The sequence below is a fragment of the Manis javanica genome, chromosome 9, assembly GCF_040802235.1.
Source record: "Manis javanica isolate MJ-LG chromosome 9, MJ_LKY, whole genome shotgun sequence".
Classification (NCBI taxonomy): Eukaryota; Metazoa; Chordata; class Mammalia; order Pholidota; family Manidae; genus Manis; species Manis javanica.
The window spans coordinates 107,277,792-107,303,157 of NC_133164.1; the positions used below are offsets into that span (position 1 = coordinate 107,277,792).

General features: G+C 43.7%; 1 pseudogene; it reads left to right on the forward strand.

Moving 5' to 3' along the window:
* The window catches only part of LOC108384138 (uncharacterized), a 40,152-nt pseudogene that overhangs the window by 8,786 nt on the left and 6,000 nt on the right, over nucleotides 1-25,366 (forward strand).

A 25,366-nucleotide genomic window follows, 5' to 3' on the forward strand; every position in this document is an offset into this window, starting at 1 on the left:
TCTAAAGTTCTGCCTTGCTTAATTAAGAACTATCATTCTCCTCTCAGGGATCACCCCATTTGCTAGAGCTACATTTCCCTACCTTTTCTTTTTCAGTGAATTGTTTGCACCTTTTTGCAGATGGACACCTCAGCATTTGAAACACATAAAGGTGCAACACAGTGTAAAGGAGTGCAGAGAGCGTTAAGAGTCAGGAAAAAGAACTAATAAAACTTAGCTAAACCTTAACAGCAGACCATTCCGGAATAGTAAGAGATTCAATGTCTAAACTTAGAGAGAGACCAGATCAAAGGAAGAGAGAGCGAGAGGCCTGCCAAGGGCTATTTGAATCCTAGTTTACTAAATCCCCATGGTTTACAACCCTGATATCCACCCTGGCAGGGCCCTTGCTTATTTTTATACTGCTTCTCACTTTAGGTCCCTGTATCTTAAACCGGCTAATAGCCTTTGTTAGGGAAAGAGTGAGTGCTGTTCAGGTGCTAATGCTGAGACCGCAGTATCATTCACTCACACAGCAGGAAGAAACAAACATTCCATGATTGGAATGGTCAAAGGAAAGTGGGGAAATGTAGAATCTAAGCGTTAGTAAGATTAGTAAATTAACATAAGCATAGCCATCTTAGAAACCTAGAAACCATTTTCTGAGAGTGTGACTCAGAGGAAAAAAAAAAAAAAAACAAACCCTGGGCCTGGGTAAGGCCTTGAAAAACAAGTTAATCATGAGCACCGGGTGGTGGGCAGCTGTGACCCTTGGTCAGCTAACCTTGGTCAGTAAATCTTACATACCAAGCTTATCGTGCAGAACCTCCCTAACCATTGAGGAGTAGTCTTACCCTGCCCTTGCTTAACCCCAGGATATATGTCTTGCAAGAATAATGTATAGTTATAGAAAATTGCTATGAGTTAAGTGCTTTGAAATTGCTATATAAACCCTTGGCTCAGAGTGCTCGGGGTCCTTGTTGAGACCCGCTGCGTCGGGGCTGACTTGGACCCCAACTAGTTGGCTGAATAAAGACTTTGCTTGAATTTACATCTCTATGCCTGTGTAGTTTGTTCTCTGGGGAAGCCTCGGAAGCCTGCACCCTAACATTTGGGGGCTCGTCCGGGATTCGAGCGGCTTCCCTGAGAACAAAGGACAGCTGGAGGCAAGGTCTAATTGTCCGGATGGGGCAGTGTAATTCGAGGGTCGCCCCCTCGTGTCTGCATAAATCCATTATAAAGCGGGAGTCGCCATCCCGTGTATGGTCTCGGGTTAGTGGTCCCGAGTGAGGAAGTCCGGGCTGGTAGTCCCGGCCCCCAGGTTAGTGACCCTGGGTAAAAGTCCAGGTAACCAATCCTGGCCCTAGGGTCCGAGTGACTCGGCCTTAGGAAGGCAAATCCGATCGGCAGAAAACTGGCACCCGAGGAGGAAAAGATCGAGCTCGTCACCCTGCGGCAGTCCGAGTGGACGCCCTTCGGGAGAATTACGAGAGTTTTTGAGGACCCTGAAAGTGGTGAGTGTGGTGCGCACCAGAGTGAGAGAAGGACCGGTCCGAACGAGTGCGATCAGATGTGGTGTGTATGTTTGGTGTTATCATTGATTGTTTTACTGTGTTTTGGTTTTGGTTTATATTTCTTTTTGCACTTCTCATTTTAAGTTTCCTTGTTCTAAGGTTCTCCTGCTCTCTCCGTTCCTCCTTTCTGCCACTATATCATTCCCCGCGGGCACGGGTCGGGCAATTAAGAGCCATTAGGGCGCCCGCCGCTAGAAGACTCCCGTGACAGGATAAGGGGGTCACAGCCGCGAATCCCAGATAAATTCGCGTCCCCCGCGGAAGAAAAACTGTGCAACGACAGGCACTCGTTCACAAGCACATACAACAGTCATTTTGTTTGTCTGTTCCTCCTTTCTGCCACTACATCATTTCCTGCGGGCACGGGTCGGGCAATTAAGAGCCATTAGGGCGCCCGCCGCTAGAAGACTCCCGTGACAGGATAAGGGGGTCACAGCTGCGAATCCCAGATAAATTCGCGTCCCCCGCGGAAGAAAAACTGTGCAACGACAGGCACTCGTTTATAAGCACATACAACAGTCATTTTGTTTGAAGTGGCATCTTCATCCTTCACCTTTGTCTCCCTCATATTCTTTTTTCTTCTTCTTTCTCACCATGGGTCAGACTCAGGCTACTCCTAAGAGTCTGATCCTCTCCCATTTCCCCAAAGTCAAGGAACAGGCCTTAAGTATGAGCCTTGGCATCAAGAAGGGTAAGCTCGACACCTTTTGCTCAGTCGAGTGGCCTTCCTTCGGAGTAGGCTGGCCGGCCCAGGGGTCTCTTTCTTTGGACCTTATTGGCAAGATTAAAGCCATTATCTCCCGGCCAGGTCCTGAGGGCCACCCTGACCAACTTCCCTATATTCTTGTCTGGGAAAATTTGGCCGAGAATCCCCCTTCCTGGTTGGAGCCCTTTTTGGTGGAGAAACCTCATACTGACCCACAAAAGACCTCCGTCCTAGTTGCCCAGGAAAAATCAAAGCCCTCTGATCGCAGGGCCAGAAATCCTGTGCGCCCAAGTGCGCCGCCTGTCCTCCCCGACAGTTCTCCTCTTTACCCCCTCCCGCCGATTGAGCAGCCACCCCCGTATGCAGAGGAGAGGGGTGAAGCTGCTGAGGGGATAGAAAATGCGGCTAGGGAATCCAGCGGGAACCAGGCGGCTGCAGCTTCCCCAGATTCTTCAGCAGAGGGAGGCGGGAGGCCGGAAAGAGCTTCCTCACACTCCCCCGCCCTGGCCCCACGCTGGGCGCCAGGTAGAACTGGAGGAATGCAGCTAAGGTCTAGAGGGGCCAGGGAACAAGAAGGGGAGGCTCCCTCCTCCACCTCAGAAGGAGCAGTGCCAGTTCTGCCTGTGCGTGCCATCGGTACCGGCATTGCTCAGCAATATCAATATTGGCCCTTTTCATCTAGTGACCTTTATAATTGGAGGACTCAGAATCCTCCCTTCTCAGAGGACCCCAAGTGTCTTATAGGTTTAGTGGAGTCCATTATGTTTACCCATCGTCCCACATGGGACGACTGCCAGCAATTACTCCGCACTCTCTTCACAACTGAAGAACGAGAGCGTATCCTCAATGAAGCCAGGAAAAATGTCCTCGGAGAAAATGGAAGACCCACTACCCTCCAGCCCATCATCGACGAGGCGTTCCCACTTACGCGCCCAGATTGGGACTTCGGAACTGCAGAAGGTAGGGAGCGTCTCCGGGTCTACCGCCAGACTCTGATGACCGGTCTCCGGGCGGCCGCCAGACGGCCCACTAACTTGGCTAAGGTAAAAACTATTGTTCAGGGGGAAATGGAAAGCCCAGCCGCGTATCTGGAAAGGCTGTTTGATGCTTACCGGCAGTATACCCCCATAAACCCAGAAGCAGAGGAACATAGGTCAGCTGTAGTCCTCTCATTCATTAACCAGGCAGCCCCCGATATCCGGAGAAAACTCCACAAGCGGGAGGACCTAGGGGAGATCTCTATTTAGAGAGCTGCTGCAGCAGGCAGAGAAGGTCTTCAATGCTAGAGAAACTCCGGAAGATAGAGAAGAAAGGCTGAGGAAAGAGAAATGGGTAATGCAGGAGAAAAATAGGAAGGAAGACAGGGAATTTCAGAAAAGGGAGAACAAGAAGCAGAGGGAAGAGATGGCCAGGATATTCCTGGCCGGAGTGAAGGAAGGCCCTAGGCCACCTCAAGGAACAGGACCCCGTCAATCCCGACTAGGACAAGATCAGTGCGCCCTGTGTAAGAAATATGGACATTGGAAGAGGGAGTGCCCCCAAAGGAGGGAACAAGGGAGAGGGAACCCTGTTAAGACCCTGCACCTAGGAGAGGAGGATTGACGGAGACGGGGCTCGGCACCCCTCCCCGAGTCCTGGGTAACCCTGTGTGTGGAGGGGACTCCCATTGGGTTTATGGTAGATACTGGGGCACAGTATTCAGTTCTCAACCAGGCCCACGGCCCCCTAAACCCAGGACGCACAAGTATAGTCCAGGGAGCGACAGGGTCCAGGAAATGTGCCTGGACTACTAACAGAAAAGTGGACCTAGGAAGGCATCAGGTCTCTCACTCATTCCTGGTCGTACCTGAAAGCCCCGCACCGTTGCTGGGCAGAGACTTATTAACCAAGGTCAGGGCTCGCATTCATTTTGAACCTGAAGGGATAAAAATCATGGACAAAGAAGGGCAGCCCCTACAACCGGCGCATGTGTTAACTCTTTCCCTGGCCGATGAACATCGTCTGTTTCAGGCGGATCAAGAAAAGGGGGGCCAGGGAGAGATAGACTCTTGGGTACAGAAGTTCCCTTCCGCATGGGCTGAGACCGGAGGAATTGGTCTCGCTAAACACCTATCCCCGGTTGTTGTTCAACTCAAAGCCGCAGCTCTACCCATCCGGGTCCGGCAATATCCAATGCCAGAAGAGGCTAGGAAAGGGATAGCACCCCATATCCATAGACTGTTAGAGACAGGAATCCTTAAGACCTGCCAATCTGCATGGAATACGCCTCTGCTTCCAGTGAGGAAGCCTGGCAGTAAAGATTATAGGCCAGTGCAAGACTTGCGGAAAGTCAATGAGAGGGTAGAAGACATCCATCCTACAGTGCCTAACCCTTACACCTTACTCAGCCACCTGCCACCCATGCATGTGTGGTATACTACTCTGGACCTGAAAGATGCCTTCTTTAGTATTCCACTCTCTGAAGTTAGTCAGCCTTTGTTTGCCTTTGAGTGGCAAGAGCCAGGGGGAGGAAGAAAAGGGCAGCTTACCTGGACTAGACTGCCTCAGGGCTTCAAGAACTCTCCCACCTTATTCAATGAAGCCCTAAGCCAGGACTTGGAGCCCTTTCGCAGGAGCCACCCCCACGTGACGTTGTTGCAGTATGTAGATGACCTGTTGCTGGCCACAGAAACCCGTGAAGAATGCGAAGAAGCCACAGGGAACTTGCTGGCTGAACTAGGTGAACTGGGATATCGAGCCAGCGCCAAGAAAGCCCACATCTGTCAGAGGTCAGTAGTCTACTTGGGGTACACAGTATCTAATGGGGCCAGGTGGCTAACACAGGCCATGAAGCAAACTGTCCTGGCTATCCCCATCCCTTCCTCACCCCGGGGAGTGAGAGAATTTCTTGGCTCAGCCGGGTTTTGCAGGCTCTGGATTCCAGGGTACGCAGAAATAGCCCGACCACTATATGAAGCAACCAAAGAAGGGCCGGGCTGGCAATGGATGCAGGAACAACAAGAGGCGTTTGACAGATTAAAAGAAGCTCTCCTCCGGGCCCCCGCCCTATCTCTGCCAGACCCAGAAAAACCCTTTATCCTGTTTGTAGATGAAAAGAAGGGAGTAGCTAAAGGAGTTCTGGCTCAGCAGCTGGGCCCGTGGAAGAGACCTGTGGCTTATTTGTCCAAGCGGCTAGACCCAGTGGCCTCCGGGTGGCCACCTTGTCTGCGTATCCTAGCAGCCATCGCTCTACTGGTAAAAGAGGCAGACAAGCTGACTTTTGGCCAAAATCTGAGAATAACAGCCCCACATACCGTGGAGGGGATCCTCAAGCATCCTCCAGGCAAATGGATGACGAACGCAAGACTCACCCACTATCAAGGGCTCCTACTAGATTCTCCCCGAATCACCTTTTCTGACCCGGTAACCCTAAATCCTGCCACCCTTCTGCCGGACCCAGATCTGACGACCCCCATCCATGACTGTAGAGATATCCTTTCCGAAATTATCCAGGTGCGAGCAGACCTGAAAGACACACCGTTACTGAACTGTGAGCTAAATTGGTATACGGATGGGAGCAGCTTTGTGCAGGAGGGGGTCAGGAGAGCAGGGGCAGCAGTAGTAACCCACGATGGGGAAGTTGTCTGGAGCACAGCTCTGCCCCCTGGCACCTCAGCACAGAAGGCGGAACTTATTGCTCTCGCTGAGGCCCTGGAAAGAGCAGAAGGAAAGCGGGCCAACATTTACACAGATAGCAGATACGCCTTTGGCACTGTCCATATCCATGGTGCCATCTACCGAGAAAGAGGATTCCGTTCCGCGGAAGGGAAGGGACTGAGGAATCTGCAAGAAGTCCAAAGACTATTAGCTGCTGTCGAAAAACCTAAAGCAGTAGCAGTTATACATGTACCGGGCCACCAATCAAAGAAGACACCCGAGGCCATCGGCAACAGCCATGCAGATGCAGAAGCTAAAAGGGCAGCCCTCTCGGACTCTCTTGTGCTTGCGGCCCTCGAAATACCCATACCTGAACTGCCTGCACTGCCGCCCAAACCTGAGTATTCCCCTCAAGATCTTGAGTGGATTAGGAAACAAGTCCCGGGGGAAGTGTTTGGAGAGGGACATTGGGGTAGGGACCAGGAGGGTAGATTGATCTTGCCAGAAGCATTAGGACAGTACCTGCTTGCTAATCTGCATAAGTCCACCCATCTAGGTGGAAAAAAACTGCTCAGCCTTTTCCAGTCTGCGCAGTTGGTGTTTCCCCACCAGAATGAGGTGACTTGCCAGATCATGAAAGAATGCAGTAGCTGTGCAATGCTAAGACCAGCCCCAAGAGGGCTGCACCCAGCAGGTACCCGGGAAAGGGGGAGGGCTCCAGGGAGGAATTGGGAAATAGACTTCACCGAAATAAAACCAGGGAAGTATGGATACAGGTATTTGCTAGTTATGGTAGATACTTTTTCTGGGTGGGTGGAGGCCTTTCCAACCAAGCATGAGACTAGCCAGGTAGTAGCAAAAAGATTAATTGAAGAAATCATCCCCAGATATGGGGTCCCTGAAGCAATAGGTTCCGATAACGGCCCGGCTTTCATTAGCAAAGTCCTGCAAGGACTAGCCCTAGCTTTGGGAGTAGATTGGAAGTTACATTGTGCTTATAACCCACAAAGCTCTGGGCAGGTAGAGAGAATGAATCGGACCTTGAAAGAGACCCTTTCTAAATTGGTATTGGAGACTGGTGGGGACTGGGTGACTCTCCTTCCCTTAGCCATCTTCCGCGCTCGGAACTCCCCCTATGTACATGGTTTAACTCCATTTGAGATAATGTATGGGGCCCCTCCACCTATAACTCGACGAGTGCAGCTTCCCGATGCAGAGGACCCGGCCCCTGACTATCTGAATGTGTTGCAAGTTCTTGCTAAAGTGCAGCAAGAAATCTGGCCCCTGATCAGAGCATATTATGAGGGCGGGAAAATTCCGAGCCCGGAACATGGCATAGTCCCAGGGGATATAGTATGGGTCAAAAGACATCAAGTGAAGACTCTCGAGCCCAGGTGGAAAGGACCTTATGTTGTATTGTTTACCACCCCCACTGCTCTCAAGGTTGATGGTATCGCTCCCTGGGTACACCACACCCACGTTCGAAAAGTCCTGCCTCATAAAGACCCAGGGGCCTGTAAGGAAAAGTGGAAGGTGCAGCAGCATCCTGCCAATCCCCTAAAACTACACTTAAGCCGAAGATGAAAGAGATCCTGCTAATAAGCTCCTTAGTATGGATCTTCATGAGAGCCACATCTGTGGGGATCAGAGGCACCAACCCCCATCAACCAAGGAACCTGACCTGGATGCTGATTGATAGTGACAATGGGGAAGTCATCAACTCCACACAACACAGTGCGCCAATCGGAACCTGGTGGCCTGACCTGTATTTCTGCTTTCGACAGATCAACCCCGTTTACCGATCCATCCCTCCAAATTTGGCTCGCTCCCATGGGTTTTATGCTTGCCCAGGAACAGGTAAAGGAAGGCACTGTGGGGGGGGGCATGACTTCTTTTGTGCCAGCTGGGACTGTGTAACCTCGAACGATGGGGATTGGAGATGGACAGTTACAAAAATCGATTCTGTCAAATTTACTTATGTCAACAAGGGCATCCCTCGTCACCAGCCTATGACCCTTTACAAAACCAAGGCTTGTGACAAAACGGACCAGGATTGGGTAAGAGTTCAATTCACCGAGACAGGCAAAAACACTGAGGTATCGCGCTGGATAAATGGACTAGCGTGGGGAATAGTGTATTATAAATATGGGGGGCATGCTGGCTCGACCCTCATCATTAAATTAACCGTGTCAACTCCCACCGCTGCCGTAGGTCCCAACTCGGTTATAAATCCCCAGAAACCTTCAATCCAGGACAAGGGCCTGAGCAAAAAGGATGAGAAAATGCCGACCAGAACGCTTGCTCCAGAGCCCACGAGAGGACCGAGTCCATCGACCTCTGGGTTATGGGCCCAGCACACCCCCTCCGGGTTAGATAATCCCATGTGGGAAATGGTGCAGGCAGTTGTAGAGACTCTTAACCACACCACTTCCTCCCTCACCGATCCCTGTTGGCTATGCTACCCAGGTTCACCCCCCTTCTATGAGGCAATTGGGATAAATGGCTCCTACACTATCAACAACTCCCATCCCACTTACTGGGACGGGAGACCGTGGGGACTTACAATCGCTCAAGTCTCAGTCGTTGGTACGTGTGTAGGCACAGTCCCGACGACCCAGAGCCAGTTATGCTCCTCCTATAATAACACTACGTGGGAGCAGGGAAAGTGGATTATACCCTCCTCGGGCTGGTGGCTCTGCTCAAAGACAGGCCTCACTCCGGCCCTATCCACCTCTGTGTTCAATGCTAACAGTGAGTTTTGTGTGCTGGTGGCCCTTCTACCTCGCCTAATGTATCATTCTCATGAATCTCTCCTTTCTTATTGGGAAGAAAGGCTGAGCCCCCACCGGAGCAAGAGGGAGGTTGTTACCGCCCTGACCATTGGAACCCTCTTCACCCTAGGGATGGCAGGGGCAAGCACGGGGGTTGCAGCCCTTGTAACTCGAGAAAAGGGGCTCACAGCCCTGAGGCTGGCAATCGACAGAGACCTAGAACAACTCCGACAGACAATATCAGACCTAGAGCAATCCCTCACCTCCTTGTCCGAGGTGGTCCTACAGAACCGAAGAGGCCTGGACCTCTTGTTCTTAAAGGAAGGTGGGTTATGCGCAGCCTTAAGAGAAGAGTGCTGTTTCTATGTAGACAAAACAGGTGCAGTCAGAGATTCCTTGGCCAAACTGAAAAAAGATTTAGAGAAGAGGCGTAAAGAATATGAAAGTAGCGAAGGCTGGTTTGAGTCTTGGTTCAAATACAAGCCTTGGTTTGCTACCCTTCTCTCCGCCGTTGCGGGGCCGCTCGTTATCCTGCTGTTGCTGTTTACTATTGGCCCGTGCATAATTAACAGGCTTGTTAAGTTTGTGCAGGAAAGAATTGACACTGTCCAACTCTTAGTCCTTCGTCAAAGGTATCAGGACCCAGATGCCGCTGTGGAAGATTCCACAGTCTAATCAAGAAAAGGGGGGAAATGTAAAGGAGTGCAGAGAGCGTTAAGAGTCAGGAAAAAGAACTAATAAAACTTAGCTAAACCTTAACAGCAGACCATTCCGGAATAGTAAGAGATTCAATGTCTAAACTTAGAGAGAGACCAGATCAAAGGAAGAGAGAGCGAGAGGCCTGCCAAGGGCTATTTGAATCCTAGTTTACTAAATCCCCATGGTTTACAACCCTGATATCCACCCTGGCAGGGCCCTTGCTTATTTTTATACTGCTTCTCACTTTAGGTCCCTGTATCTTAAACCGGCTAATAGCCTTTGTTAGGGAAAGAGTGAGTGCTGTTCAGGTGCTAATGCTGAGACCGCAGTATCATTCACTCACACAGCAGGAAGAAACAAACATTCCATGATTGGAATGGTCAAAGGAAAGTGGGGAAATGTAGAATCTAAGCGTTAGTAAGATTAGTAAATTAACATAAGCATAGCCATCTTAGAAACCTAGAAACCATTTTCTGAGAGTGTGACTCAGAGGAAAAAAAAAAAAAAAACAAACCCTGGGCCTGGGTAAGGCCTTGAAAAACAAGTTAATCATGAGCACCGGGTGGTGGGCAGCTGTGACCCTTGGTCAGCTAACCTTGGTCAGTAAATCTTACATACCAAGCTTATCGTGCAGAACCTCCCTAACCATTGAGGAGTAGTCTTACCCTGCCCTTGCTTAACCCCAGGATATATGTCTTGCAAGAATAATGTATAGTTATAGAAAATTGCTATGAGTTAAGTGCTTTGAAATTGCTATATAAACCCTTGGCTCAGAGTGCTCGGGGTCCTTGTTGAGACCCGCTGCGTCGGGGCTGACTTGGACCCCAACTAGTTGGCTGAATAAAGACTTTGCTTGAATTTACATCTCTATGCCTGTGTAGTTTGTTCTCTGGGGAAGCCTCGGAAGCCTGCACCCTAACACACAGAATGGTTTGCATGCGGGAAAGATGAACACCATCTCCAGAATGGTAAGGTGGGGATTTACATCTTGAGATTAGTTCCCTCAAAAACCTCTGTGCAGAACTCAGAGAAGAATCCCTCTCTAGACCAGCTTTCCTCAAGTGACCCTCTTCAGAAAGGTGGCATCTCCTGCTCTGAACATGTCCTGATTTGCCTTCTCTCCCATAAACTTTTAACTCATACCTCTTATTGCTTTTTAATGGCCTAACTCTTTATGAATTGTTGCTCATAGTAGCTCATATATTAATGAGTTATTTATTGTTCAATACCCTCATATAATGTTAAACTGAATATGTTGATAAATAATAATGTTGTACAAAATATGCCATGTAAGGAAATGTTAAAGTACTAAGAATGTCAATGTTAGTTAGGGTTATTGGTTATCAAAGATAGGCCTGCTCAGAGGCAAAGGCCAGGAACTTGAAGGTCAATGGAACAGAAGGTCTTGACATCAGTGTTTATGAACGTCATTTTAGTGGTCAGAGGAATAAGAGCAAATTAGTTAAAAGTTTAGAGAATATATCCTGTTGGCAACTTTCAGTAACATGGATTGTAACTCAGAATTACATAGATTGTAACAGAAATAATACTGGTTTTTTTTTTTTTTAGCATATATTGTGATGTGAAACCAGGGAATAGTAACAGAAATGCCTATAGAAATTGTGCTCAGACGTGGTAGACGAATACATGGAAGGAAGGGAGTTCAATGAAGCTATTTAAATGAAGGTGTGAGGGGAGAGGGAGACAGACTTGTCATGCCAGACATTTACTGGTTTATTACTTATTCCCATGGGTGTACCTGTGCATGTAAATGCATATGTACATTCTGGAACATTCTAAGAACATATGTTCTTAGAAAATACTCTTTATAACCTCTTTAATTTTTCAGGTGAAGAAACTGGTAAATTGGGACTAATTGGCTGAATTTGAATGTATTTTATATACAAACTTAACTAGCTACTTAATTTTATAGTAATTTATTCTGTGCCCCAGATTCTCATGTCTTTATTTTTGGATGTCAGCAGGGTATAAGGTATATATTGTGTGTGTGTGTCTGTGTGTGTGTGTATTCATTTGCACAAATATTTACACATGTATCATTTTACTGGGTATGTTTATCTTGCAAATGTGTTTTTTTAAATAAAAGAGAAAATAAACCATATTGAGAAAGGAGGCAATATTTTTAGTGCATCTAGAGAACAGAATAATGGTTTCATAATTTCTTGTAGGAAAAGAAGAGGCAGTGGTCATTGATGAGTGTTTTCCTGGTGTGTCTCTTGGCCTGCACCGTTATCACGGCAGTGGGAGTATTGGTTTTCTCCTTGGTTTACATTAACAACTCTCAGCCCCACTCAGAAGTTCATTTAGAACCTGAAGCTCATCCTCTGCAAAGAACACCGATTCCCATAGTGCAAAAGGCTATTGATTCCAAATTCCAGTTTCTTAATCATTTACCTAAATACAAGGTATGAATTACACATCAGAAAAAGAGTCTATTCTAAATGGTGATTTCAAAACTGTTTCCAGTGGGTGTTTACTAAGCTTTGTTTTCTTTTTACTGGAAGGAACCAGCTGTGGGCCATCTGGATGAAGGGAAGTAAGGGACAGGCAGGGAAAATGGGTTGGTACTGGCCCCAAGCAGAAATTTTATTTAGTAGATAGCTCTATGTCTGGCTGGAGGGGAGGATTGCAGGTGGGCAAATGGAAAGCCCTTGTTCTTTTATCAAGATAGGTGTTCTTTTTTGTGTCTATCAGGGATTAGACTGATGGCTCTGTATGTACCACTGTTGTCATTCCCGGCGTCTTGGAGACCTCATCTTCTTCTTTTTCTCTGGGACTCCAATATTTACCTTGTCACCATTGCTTTCTCCAGTTTGTCTCCCTCTCACTCTGTAGGCCACGGTGGCCACCGTTCCTCAAGAGATGGCCTCCATACGGATGGCTGCTTGCTTACGACTTCTCAGGTGTTCGAGTTCTCTCGTGGTGCAATCCAGTGGGCCCAGTATAGGAACAATGTTACAGACTATCTCAGCCTTGATGAAGAGGCCTCTGGTAGCAGCTTGAACAGTCATAGATCACAGAGGACTCTGGATACCCTGAGAATAAAAGATAGTGGCCTCTGGGCTCCTCACTGGCACTTCAGTGCTAATGAGCATGGCTATCTTGTACAGGTTTAACCAGTTTGCCTGAATTTTGCACTTAAGCATTTGTGCTGTGTGTCCTCGGGCTATTATTTTAGTTGTTGCAAACTATCACTTAACTAAGTGACAGACTATATCCAGGCTCCGCCCTGTATTCAATTTAGATTAGTGCCTTGAAGCATTAACCTATTTGTTTTCATTATTCTTGGCATCACTTTGAACTTCTTTCTTTAGTATGAGATCACTTTTCATATGCTATTGTTAAAATAAGATTACCATTCCATCTTTTGAGCTGAAGCTAAAACTGGTAGCTCTGATCTAATGATCAAAGAGATGGCAGCTTTCCTCAAATGAGAAAAACAGTGACTGGAATAACAAACTAGTTTGTTGATGTTCAGCCCTGAGTCCCTAAGATCAGGTCAATTGGATGCCTGTTGGTGGTTCAGACCTCTCAGAATTTTCTGGAAGTCAAGTGCATAGAGACAGCTGGAGGTGAAATGAGTGTTCTTACTTGAGTTTCTAATAATTCTTAAGTCTAAAAAATATATATTGGTTGCCTTCTGTATTCCAGATGCTGGGGAGGCAGGAGTGACTAAGTCCCCTTAGAGCTTTCACAGATTGGTCTTCATCCTGGTGATCTTGTTAACAGATCAGCCAATTTTATGTGACGTACCTCTGTTGCTGTTAATAATACTCCTTTACACCTGACAATTCATTCGATTTTAGAATTTACAACAGGAAGACAGATTAGTTTCATTTCTATGGCACCAAATTCTTCTTATTTCTTATGAGAGACCAGAGGCTCAGGAAGATGAAGTAACTTTTCTAAAGATACACTGTATTTATTGGCTGGACTGTGACAAAGTCCATGTTTCTGACTTTGTCTTTTTCCACATTTACAAAATATATAAAAGGACAACTTCCAAAAGGTTAGTTTTCATGACCCTGGCTGAGTAGTGGCAGGCTGGTAGGAGGAAGGAGTTGGGGGGTCCCCCTCAAAATAAGCTCCAAGCTAGGTAAATTAGTCTGGGGCATGTTTCAGCAAATAACAGGCTTGGCATCTAGTTTATCTTGGGGAGGTTATTCTGAACATCCAGAGAGAGTTTATAATGTGAACTTCTAACTGTGGGTTAGAAGGTGGTCAAAAGGTATAAACTTCATTTATAAAATAAAAAGGTCAAAAAAAAAGTCATGGGAATGTCATGTACAGCATGGTGACTATAGTTAATAAAACTGTATTGTGTATTTGAAAGTTACTGAGAGTAGATCTTCAAAGTTCTCATCACAAGGAGAAAGATGGTAATTAGGTGTGATGGATGTTAGCTAGACTTACTGTGGTGATCATTTCACAATGTGTACAAATATGGAATCACATTGTACTCTTGAAACTAATGTTATACATCGGTTAGATCTTAATTTAAAAATATAAAAATAGGGAGCAGAGCCAACATGGCAGCGTGAGTAGGACAGTGGGAATCTCCTCCCAAAAACATGCATATTTTTGAAAATACAACAAATACAACTAATCCTAAAAGAGAGACCAGAAGACACAGGACAACAGCCTGACTACATCCACACGTGCGAGAGCCCAGCGCCTGGTGAAAGGGGTAAGATACAACCCCTGGCCCGGTGGGAGCCGAGCACGCCTCCCCCAGCTCCCAGTGGGAGGAGAGGTGTCAGAGCGGGGAGGGAGAGGGAGCCCAGGACTGCTAAACATCCAGCCCCAGCCACCCACACCAGAGCGCAGACACAGTGCATGCGTGGAGGGCTGGAAACTAGGGAAACAGGGCAGCAAGAACTCTGAGCGGGTTCTGAAGCTGATGCCCCTGTGACAAAAGCGAGTGCTTTTTGGAAGTCTTAAAGGGACAGGGACGTAACAGCTGGACAGAAACAACACAGGTCACAGTCCAGTGGCTGGAAATTACAGGGAAAACCGGGCGCACTAACCCCCTGGGCAACAGCTCTGAAACCCCCCACAGAGGTAAACAGCCAAACAGCCCCCATCCATTACCCCTCCAGGCACTGCGAAAGCAGAGAAGCAGCCTAAGGCAGGCCACGCCCTCAGCAAGGGACCTTCCTCCATACTGGCTGGGCAAGACACAAAGACCCAGTCTACACGCAATTACCCAACACAAGCCACTAGGGGTCACAGTTGTCCCAGTAAAGAAAGGCCAGTAGCAAGTGAAAAGTTTGGCCCTCCCAGCTGACAGTCAATAGCACCTATCAACATGAAAAGGCAAAAAAATATGATCCAGACAAGACTAACCCAGACAGCTTCGGCATCTGCTACATCTTCCCCTGAGAAGGCACCTGGGGAGATAGATTTAACCAGTCTTCCTGAAAAAGAATTCAAAACAAATGTCATAACCATGCTGATGGACTTGAGAGAAATATGTAAGAACTAAGGAAGGAGAATACAGAAATAAAACAAGCTCTGGAAGGACTTCAAAACAGAATGGGCGAGATGCAAGAGACCATTAATGGACTAGAAAACAGAGAACAGGAACGCAGAGAAGCTGATGCAGAGAGAGATAAAAGGATCTCCAGGAATGAAAGAATTCTAAGAGAGCTGAGTGACCAATCAAAATGGAACAATATCCGCATTATAGGGGTACCAGAAAAAGAAGAGAGAGAAAAAGGGATAGAAAGTGTCTTTGAAGAAATAATTGCTGAAAACTTCCCCAAACTATGGGAAGAAATGGCCTCTCAGAACACAGAGGTACACAGAACTCCCATGACAAGGGATCCAAGGAGGGCAACACCAAGACACATAATAAGTAAAATGGCAAAGATCAAAGACAAGGACAAAGTATTTTAAAGGCAGCTAGAGAGAAAAAAAAAGGTTACCTACAAAGGAAAACCAATCAGGCTGTCATCAGACTTCTCAACAGAAACCCTACAGGCCAGAAGAGAATGGCATGATATACTTAATGCAATGAATCAGAAGGGCCTCGAACCAAGAATACCGTATCCAGCACGATTATCATTTAAATATGAAGGAGGGATTAAACAATTCCCAGACAAGCAAAAGTTGAGGGAATTTGCCTCCCACAAACCACCTCTACAGAGAATCCTACAGGGACTTCTCTAGATGGGAGCACTCCTAAAAAGATCACAGAACAAAACACCCAACATATGAAGAAGGGAGGAGGAGGAATAAGAGGGGAGAGAAATAAAGAATCATCAGACCGTGTTTATACTAGCTCAACAAGTGAGTTAAGTTAGACAGTAAGATAGTAAAGAAGCTAACCCTGAACCTTTGGTAACCACAGACTTAAAGCCTGCAATGGCAATAAGTACATACCTTTCAATAATCACCCTAAATGTAAATGGACTGAATGCACCAATCAAAAGACACAGAGTAATAGAATGGATAAAAAAGCAAGATCCACCCATATGCTGCTTAAAAGAGACTCACCTTAAACCCAAAGACATGCACAGACTTAAAGTCAAGGGATGGAAAAATATATTTCATGCAAACAACAGAGAGAAAAAAGCAGGTGTTACAATTCTAGTATCAGACAAAACAGACTTCAAAATAAAGAAAGTAACAAAAGATAAAGAGGGACATTACATAATGATAAAGGGCTCAGTCCAACAAGAGGATATAACCATTATAAATATATATGCACCCAATACAGGAACACCAGCATATCTGAAACAAATAATAACAGAACTAAAGGAGGAAACAGAATGCAATGCATTCATTCTAGGAGACTTCAACACACCACTCACTCCAAAGGACAGATCCACCAGACAGAAAATAAATAAGGACACAGAGGCACTGAACAACACACTAGAACAGATAGACCTAATAGACATCTACAGAACTCTACATCCAAAAGCAACAGGATACACATTCTTCTCAAGTGCACATGGAACATTATCCAGAATAGACCACATACTAGGCCACAATAAGAGCCTCAGTAAATTCCAAAAGATTGAAATCCTACCAACCAACTTTTCAGACCACAAAGGCATAAAACTAGAAATAAACTGTACAAAGAAAGCAAAAAGGCTCACAAACACATGGAGGCTTAACAACACACTCCTAAATAATCAATGGATCAATGACCAAATCAAAATGGAGATCCAGCAATATATGGAAACAAACGACAACAACAACACAAAGCCCCAACTACTGTGGGACACAGCAAAAGCAGTCTTAAGAGGAAAGTATATAGCAATCCAGGCATATTTAAAAAAGGAAGAACAATCCCAAATGAATGGTCTAATGTCACAATTATCGAAATTGGAAAAAGAAGAACAACTGAGGCCTAAGGTCAGCAGAAGGAGGGACATAATAAAGATCAGAGAAGAAATAAATAAAATTAAGAAGAATAAAACAATAGCAAAAATCAATGAAACCAAGAGCTGGTTCTTTGAGAAAATAAACAAAAAAGATAAGCCTCTAGCCAGACTTAAGAGGAAAAGAGAGTCAACACACATCAACAGAATCAGAAATGAGAAAGGAAAAATCACGATGGACCCCACAGAAATACAAAGAATTATTAGAGAGTACTATGAAAACCTATATGCTAACAAGCTAGGAAACCGAGGAGAAATGGACAACTTCCTAGAAAAATACAACCTTTCAAGACTGATCCAGAAAGAAACAGAAAATCTAAACAGACCAATTACCAGCAACGAAATTGAAGTGGTAATAAAAAAACTACCAAAGAACAAAACCCCTGGGCCAGATGGATGCACCTCGGAATTTTATCAGACATACAGGGAAGACATAATACCCATTCTCCTTAAAGTTTTCCAAAAAATAGAAGAGGAGGGGATACTCCCAAACTCATTCTATGAAGCCAACATTACCCTAATACCAAAACCAGGCAAAGAGCCAACCAAAAAAGAAAACTACAGACCAATATCCCAGATGAACGTAGATGCAAAAATACTCAACAAAATATTAGCAAACCGAATTAAAAAATACATCAAAAGGATCGTACACCATGACCAAGTGGGATTCATCCCAGGGATGCAAGGATGGTACAACATTCAAAAGTCCATCAACATCCTCCACCACATCAACAAAAGGAATGACAAAAACCACATGATCATCTCCATAGATGCTGAAAAAGCATTTGACAAAGTTCAACATCCATTCATGATAAAAACTCTCAGCAAAATGGGAATAGAGGGCAAGTACCTCAACATAATAAAGGCCATTTATGATAAACCCACAGCCAACATTATATTGAACAGCGAGAAGCTGAAAGCTTTTCCTCTGAGATCGGGAACTAGACAGGGATGCCCACTCTCCCCACTGTTATTTAACATAGTACTGGAAGTCCTAGCCACGGCAATCAGACAAAACAAAAAAATAGAAGGAATCCAGATTGGTAAAGAAGAAGTTAAACTGTCACTATTTGCAGTGACATGATACTGTACATAAAAAAACCCTAAAGACTCCACCCTAAAATTACTAGAACTGATATTGGAATACAGCAAAGTTGCAGGATACAAAATTAACACACAGAAATCTGTGGCTTTCCTATACACTAACAATGAACCAACAGAAAGAGAAATCAGGAAAACAACTCCATTCACAATTGCATCAAAAAGAATAAAATACCTAGGAATAAACCTAACAAAGAAGTGAAAGACTTATACTCTGAAAACTACAAGTCACTCTTAAGAGAAATTAAAGGGGACACTAACAGATGGAAACGCATCCCATGCTCATATCTAGGAAGAATTAATATTGTCAAAATGGCCATCCTGCCCAAAGCAATATACAGATTTGATGCAATCCCTATGAAACTACCAGCAACATTCTTCAATGAACTGGAACAAATAATTCAAAAATTCATATGGAAACACCAAAGACCCAGAATAGCCAAAGCAATCCTGAGAAAGAAGAATAAAGTAGGGGGGATTTCACTCCCCAACTTCAAGCTCTACTATAAAGCCATAGTAATCAAGACAATTTGGTACTGGCACAAGAACAGAGCCACAGACCAATGGAACAGACTAGAGAATCCAGACATTAACCCAGACATATATGGTCAATTTATATTTGATAAAGGAGCCATGGACATACAATGGCGAAATGACAGTCTCTTCAACAGATGGTGCTGGCAAAACTGGACAGCTACATGTAGGAGAATGAAACTGGACCATTGTCTAACCTCACATACAAAAGTAAACTCAAAATGGATCAAAGACCTGAATGTAAGTCATGAAACCATTAAACTCTTGGAAAAAAAACATAGGCAAAAACCTCTTAGACATAAACATGAGTGACCTCTTCTTGAACATATCTCCCCGGGCAAGGAAAACAACAGCAAAAATGAACAAGTGGGACTATATTAAGCTGAAAAGCTTCTGTACAGCAAAAGACACCATCAATAGAACAAAAAGGAACCCTACAGTATGGGAGAATATATTTGAAAATGACAGATCCGATAAAGGCTTGACGTCCAGATTATATAAAGAGCTCACACGCCTCAGCAAACAAAAAACAAATAACCCAATTAAAAAATGGGCAGAGTAACTGAACAGACATTTCTCCAAAAAAGAAATACAGATGGTCAACAGACACATGAAAAGATGCTCCACATCACTAATTATCAGAGAAATGCAAATTAAAACTACAATGAGGTATCACCTCACACCAGTAAGGATGGCTGCCATCCAAAAGACAAACAACAACAAATATTGGCAAGGCTGTGGAGAAAAGGGAACCCTCCTACACTGCTGGTGGGAATGTAAATTAGTTCAACCATTGTGGAAAGCAGTATGGAGGTTCATCAAAATGCTCAAAACAGAGTTACCATTTGACCCAGGAATTCCACTCCTAGGAATTTGCCCTAAGAACGCAGCAATCAAGTTTGAGAAAGACAGATGCACCCCTATGTTTATCACAGCCCTATTTACAATAGCCAAGAATTGGAAGCAACCTAAATGTCCATCGATAGATGAATGGATAAAGAAGATGTGGTATACACACAATGGAAAACTACTGAGCCATAAGAAGAGGGCAAATCCTATCATTTGCAGCAACATGGATGGAGCTGGAGGGTATTATGCTCAGCGAAATAAGCCAAGCAGAGGAGAAATACCAAATGATTTCACTCATCTGTGGAGTATAAGAACAAAGGAAAAACTGAAGGAACAAAACAGCAGCAGAATCACAGAACTCAAGAATGGACTAACAGGTACCAAAGGGAAAGGGACTGGGGAGGATGGGTGGGTAGGGAGGGATAAGCGGGGGAAGAAGAAGGGGGGTATTAAGATTAGCATGCATTGGAGGGGTGGGAGAAAGGGGAGGGCTGTACAACACAGAGAAGACAAGTAGTGATTCTACAACATTTTACTATGCTGATGGACAGTGACTGTAAAGGGGTTTATAGGGGGGACCTGGTATAGGGGAGAGCCTAGTAAACATAATATTCATCATGTAAGTGTAGATTAATGATAACAAAAAAAAAAGAAAGGAAAGAAAAGAGGGATTACTCCCTGTTAGATAAAACTAACTGTAAATCAATGATTAATGCATGCTTTAAATATCCTTAATTTTGATCACTTAAAGGGTGTCAGATGATCGGCTGTGGAGGTACATTTTTCTGATAATACTCCTTTCTCTTAAAAAAGAAAAAAAAGCAGTTCCTGTGTGGTGATCTCCAATGAGTTCTACACAGTGGTATAAAGGGCATATCAAAGTGTAGGCAAAGGGTCTGTTTGTGTTTATACAGAGGATCAAAGCCTAATACGGCTACCCAGAAAATGAACTAAGATACGATATGAAGAAGAACTTCCAACATCAGCAATCTCTGGAAGACTCATACCAGAAGATGATCATCAAAAAACCTCAACAAAGATTCGGGCGCTGCTACAGCTGTAGCTGCATTCATCCCACCGGTTCCTGGACTTGCCATGGGAATAAGGAAGGAGATGTCTAAGCTGGCCTGTGCATACAGTAGAACAACAAATTTGACTGGATCTATACTGTTGGAACTCAGCCAAGAATTGGGAGAAGTGCAAGTTGTAGCGCTCCAAAATCTTACAACTACAGACTGTCTACTGGTAAAAGAACATGTGGGATGTGAACGGTCCCCAGGAATGGGTTGTTTTAATTTGTCTGATTTCTCTCAGACTGTTCAGGTTCAGTTGGACAGTATCCACCATATCTTAGATAGGTTTTCACAAATGCCTAAGGTGCCTAACTGGTTTTCTTGGTTTCATTGGAGATGGCTGGTAATTGTAGGTCTGCCTTGGTTGTGTAGCTGTACTCCTATTATGTTGATGTGTGTGTACAATTTAATTAGTAGGTTAAAACCTATACATGCTGAAGTTACTCTACAAGAAGATATGTCAAAGAAATAATCAATCTTCCCATGTTTTCTTCCGCCTGCTACTTCTATAGCTTTTCTTCTTCCTTCCTAATTACAACCCTTAAATAGAATTCGTGCCTCATATCGAATTTACTGAGTATCATAATTCCTCCAAGTGGTAAAGATACCTCAAGACAAATGCTGGGCATAGAAGCCACAGGGCATAAATATGCAAAGAAGTAAAAAGCTACCCTTTTCAAACAATATGGCTTCTCTCTCACTTACCAACTTTACATTTCCCTGTATGGCCCTGGAAGATGACTGGTTAGCCAGAGACGGGTAAGATTCCTCAAGGGAGGAACAACCTAAGACAGGCATAGTTTCAGGGGGGCCATCAGGTGAGAAATTGGGGATAGAACCTCACCCCCCCTGTTCTGAGAGAAATCTGCATCCGTGGATGTTTTATTGCCCGTGTCTAGCTTGGATTAACACATAGTCTACAGGCACACACCTGATCATCTACATTTGCTCTCTTACAACACTAAACTATGTTTTCTACCTTTATCTTGTATCTACCTACCACTGCAGCATTTTATTAAAAATAATAATAATAGAGAAATGTGGTGTACACATATAAATCAAATATAAAAATCAAACAAATATTCATATTTGAACTGATTGTTTATAGTTCATAATGCGTGATCAAAACTGAAAGTTTCTGTGATGACTGCCCTTGTACTGTTCACCATGTAACTTATTCACTATGTAAGAATTTGTTCTTTATGTAAGAACTTGTTCGTTATGCTTCAGAAGATTGGAGACTGATGAAAATTAGGCTTGGGGTGGATTAATGATTGTTCATTGAGCATTGACTCCCCTTTACAGAATTTTATTGTTGTTAACAACCATTTGATCAATAAATATGAGAGATGCCCTCTCAAAAAAACAAACAAACAAACAAACAAACAAAAAAGTACAGACTTCCAATTGTAAAATAAATAAGTAACTGGGATGTAATGTATAGCATAAGGAATATAGTCAAAATATTGTAACAACTTTGTATGGTGATAGCTGGTAGCTAGAAATATCATGTATATAAATGTTGAATCACTATGTTGTACACGTGAAAATAATGTAATACTGTGTGTCAACTACCCCTCAATAAAAAATAATTATCTAAAAAAAATAAAATAAAATAAAAAATATATATATAAATAATCGAACTATTTATAAAATGGGCTGGAATATTCTCCAGATCCCAGGAAAATCATAGGATCACTCTCTCTTACAGTCAGAGTGAGGAACCCACCAACAGGACAGTCCCCTCTGCACACTCACCAGTGGAGCTGCTTGTATTTCTCAATGTCTCAGGAAAGACTTGGAAGGAGTGGCCCCGAGAGGAGCAGGACAACGGGTGGCCAGCATGTGTGGCCCTGCAGTGAGCGTCCCATTGGCCACTGTGATGTCTCTGCTCTGCGTCTGGAGTACCTGATGCCCTGATATGAATAGATACACATTTCTGTTGTTCTCTGCACATGGATTTAGAAAGAGCTCTAGAGGTTCGCCTTTCCCCTGCGTCTTTAATATCTGTTTGTGTCTGAACTGTACATGTGTGAAGAGAGAGCAAAGACTTCTTTTTCATGCACACTCATGAATGTTCCATTATGGGACCATGAGTTTCTAGAAAAATAGAAATAATGTTACCTTATTTACCTACACCATAGGTAAATAGTCTACAGGCACACACCTGATCATCTACATTTGCTCTCTTACAGCACTAAACTATGTTTTCTACCTTTATCTTGCATCTACCTACCACTACCTAGGAACAGATTAAAGAATGAGAGAAAGGGTACAGTTTTGTGTAAGCAGAATCCAAGTATGGTGCAGTTTGGATTAAAAGTGTAGGCGTTTCCGCAGCTCCTGGCAACCGCCACTCCACTTTCTGCTTCTGGATGATTTTAGTAGATAATTTTGACTAGGTAACCTGCCTAAGTAATTAAGTTTCATAGAACTCCTGTATAACATTGTACCTATAGTTAACATACTGTATTGTACACTTAAAATTTGTTAAGAGGGTGGATCTCATGATAAGTGTTCTTACCACAATTTAAAAAAAAATTATAGACTTGGAACTGGCCTGCTTAAGTCCAAATTCCAGTTTTGCCATTGGCTAGTTGAGTAACCTTGGGAAAAGTATATATTCTCCAGAATTGGTTTCTCCTCTTTAAAAGAGGATACTAGTAGACTTGCTTTATAAGGTTGAAGTAAGGAATAATTGAGTTAAATCAGGTAAAATGCTTAGAAGAATACCTGGACACAGTGAAAACACACAGTGTATTAGTAATTGTATTATTAAAATTGTATGCAGACTTTTTATTTTCTGTGTAAGTATCTGCATCTTATACAGATCTTATATGCGTCTGTATGCATACTTATAAACAGGCACATGCACAAACATGCATGTCTGTATGACCACCTATGAACACACACATGTGCTTGCAAACTCTAAAGCATGAACTTAGAACTCTTAAATTCTAAATGGGGGTGATATTGTTCCCACGTGGGCACAAACTAGTTCTTGGGGGACAAAGTATTACTCTTGTTATGTATAAAGCATAGACATATGTATAGTACTTGAGCAGTACGTATATACAGTGTACAAGTCTACAGTACATTTGTAGTTGTAAGATTTCATAGGGTGGTGATTTAAAAAAAAGTCTAAAATTATACCTTAAGAGGGAGGTAATGAAAAAAGGTTGAGAAATATTGGTCTAAAGTGATGTTGGATGTGATTTTCTGTTTATGTTTCAGCGGACAGCATGGATTGGGGTGGTTAATGATGGTGGTGTAGTTACCACGTACAACATTACAGCTGGCCAAGTGATCTTCCCAAAACATACATTACACTGGATAAAGAATGTGGGGAATGTAGACTGTTTTTTCTTGCTGTTCATTTCCACACATGATGAACTTCAGACCCTGAATGTTGATGATGTATTTTTTTCTACACCTGAGGACACTGCTTCCAGGTCACTTAAGATCTGTATCCCTGCTAAAAACAAATCCCACTGGGACATGCACATAGGCACAGAGAGAGCATGAGTATTTGGGTCTCTAAGGGAGCAGTCAGCAGAGTGACAATTGGGTAACGGATTCGAGAATACTTGTGTTCCTACTAAGGACATAAATTATTGAAGTGAATTGCTTTTTATTTTCCTTTATGAAGGACTTCTATAGGAAATGATAATGAATTGGTAGAAATGTTAGGATATAGTTAATAGAAGGTATTATAACTTATATCTCTGAAAAACCATAAGCTCATCTAGGGGAAGTTTGCTACAGATAATGTAATTGTATTTTCTTAACCTAATTCAGAGGATCCCACAGTCTTCCTGAAGAGTAGCTGCTTTTGATATTTCTAAGTATTATCACTGGAGGGACCGCTGCTCATATTGGGTACAGAGGGTCTGTGGATGCTGACTGTGCACATGGGTGACCAGGAGAATTGGGGGTGGCCCACAGGTGGCAACTGGATGGGGTTCTGTGGTAAATTTAGAAATCTACCTGGTGAGGTTTTAAGATTGATGTTACAGCAGATCCTAGTCAAATTTTATAGGGAGAAGTAGAAGAAATGAATCATTGGGGAGACTCTTGGTAGGATATGGGAACCAGTGTATACTTTTGAAGGAGTTTATGTTGACCAAAATACATGGAAACCTTGGAGGATTTTCATAACTATCACAGGTCTTAGGCTAACTGAGTTCAGCTCTTTTGACTGGGCTACTAAAAATCATCCTGGTGCCCATCCTACCCTATCCTCAGGTACTCACTCTTTTATTGCTCAAATTTGTTGCATGTTTCATAGATATCTTATGGAGTCAACATTCCTTCCAACTTGGCAGAACTGGTTATGAATGCTAGTTACACACAGTCTCCAGACAGCCTTGTGTGGAGATACTTTTATGACCTTAAAGGTACATAGTATATTATTTCGTAAAGACTTTTTAGTTGAGTGTTGATATATGTGATCACATAGATGCATTGGGCTGAGATGTGACATATTTTTTTTTGATGCTGGTTCACAGTCAAGAGAAGTTTGAAAAAACACATTTATCAGCAGAATAGGAAATGTGAGAAGAGGCTCAGAAACAAAAGGGATTGTGAAAAAAGATTTCAGAGTGTGAGGGGTATGTGTTGGGCTGGGGGCTGCAGGAGGGGCAGATAGGAAAGGAAGAGTCCAGTCATGCAGGTTTTAGAAGCCCGGCTAATGAGTTTATACTTTATTTTGATGGAAAGAAGGGCAATTAAGAGGTTTTAAGTAGGACAGTGACACAATTAGGTTTATTATTATTATTTTCTATATTTTTTAAATTGGGATATAATTGACATACAACATTATACTAGTTTCAGGTGTACAGCATAGTGATTCAATATTTGTCTGTATTGCCAAATGATCACCACAATAAGCCCATCACTATACATAGTCACAGAATTTTTTTCATCTAATTAGAACTTTTAAGATCTACTCCCTTAGCAACTTTCAGATATGCAGTGCAGTATTATTAACTAGTCAGCATGCTGTACATTACATCCCCATGAGTTATTTATTTTA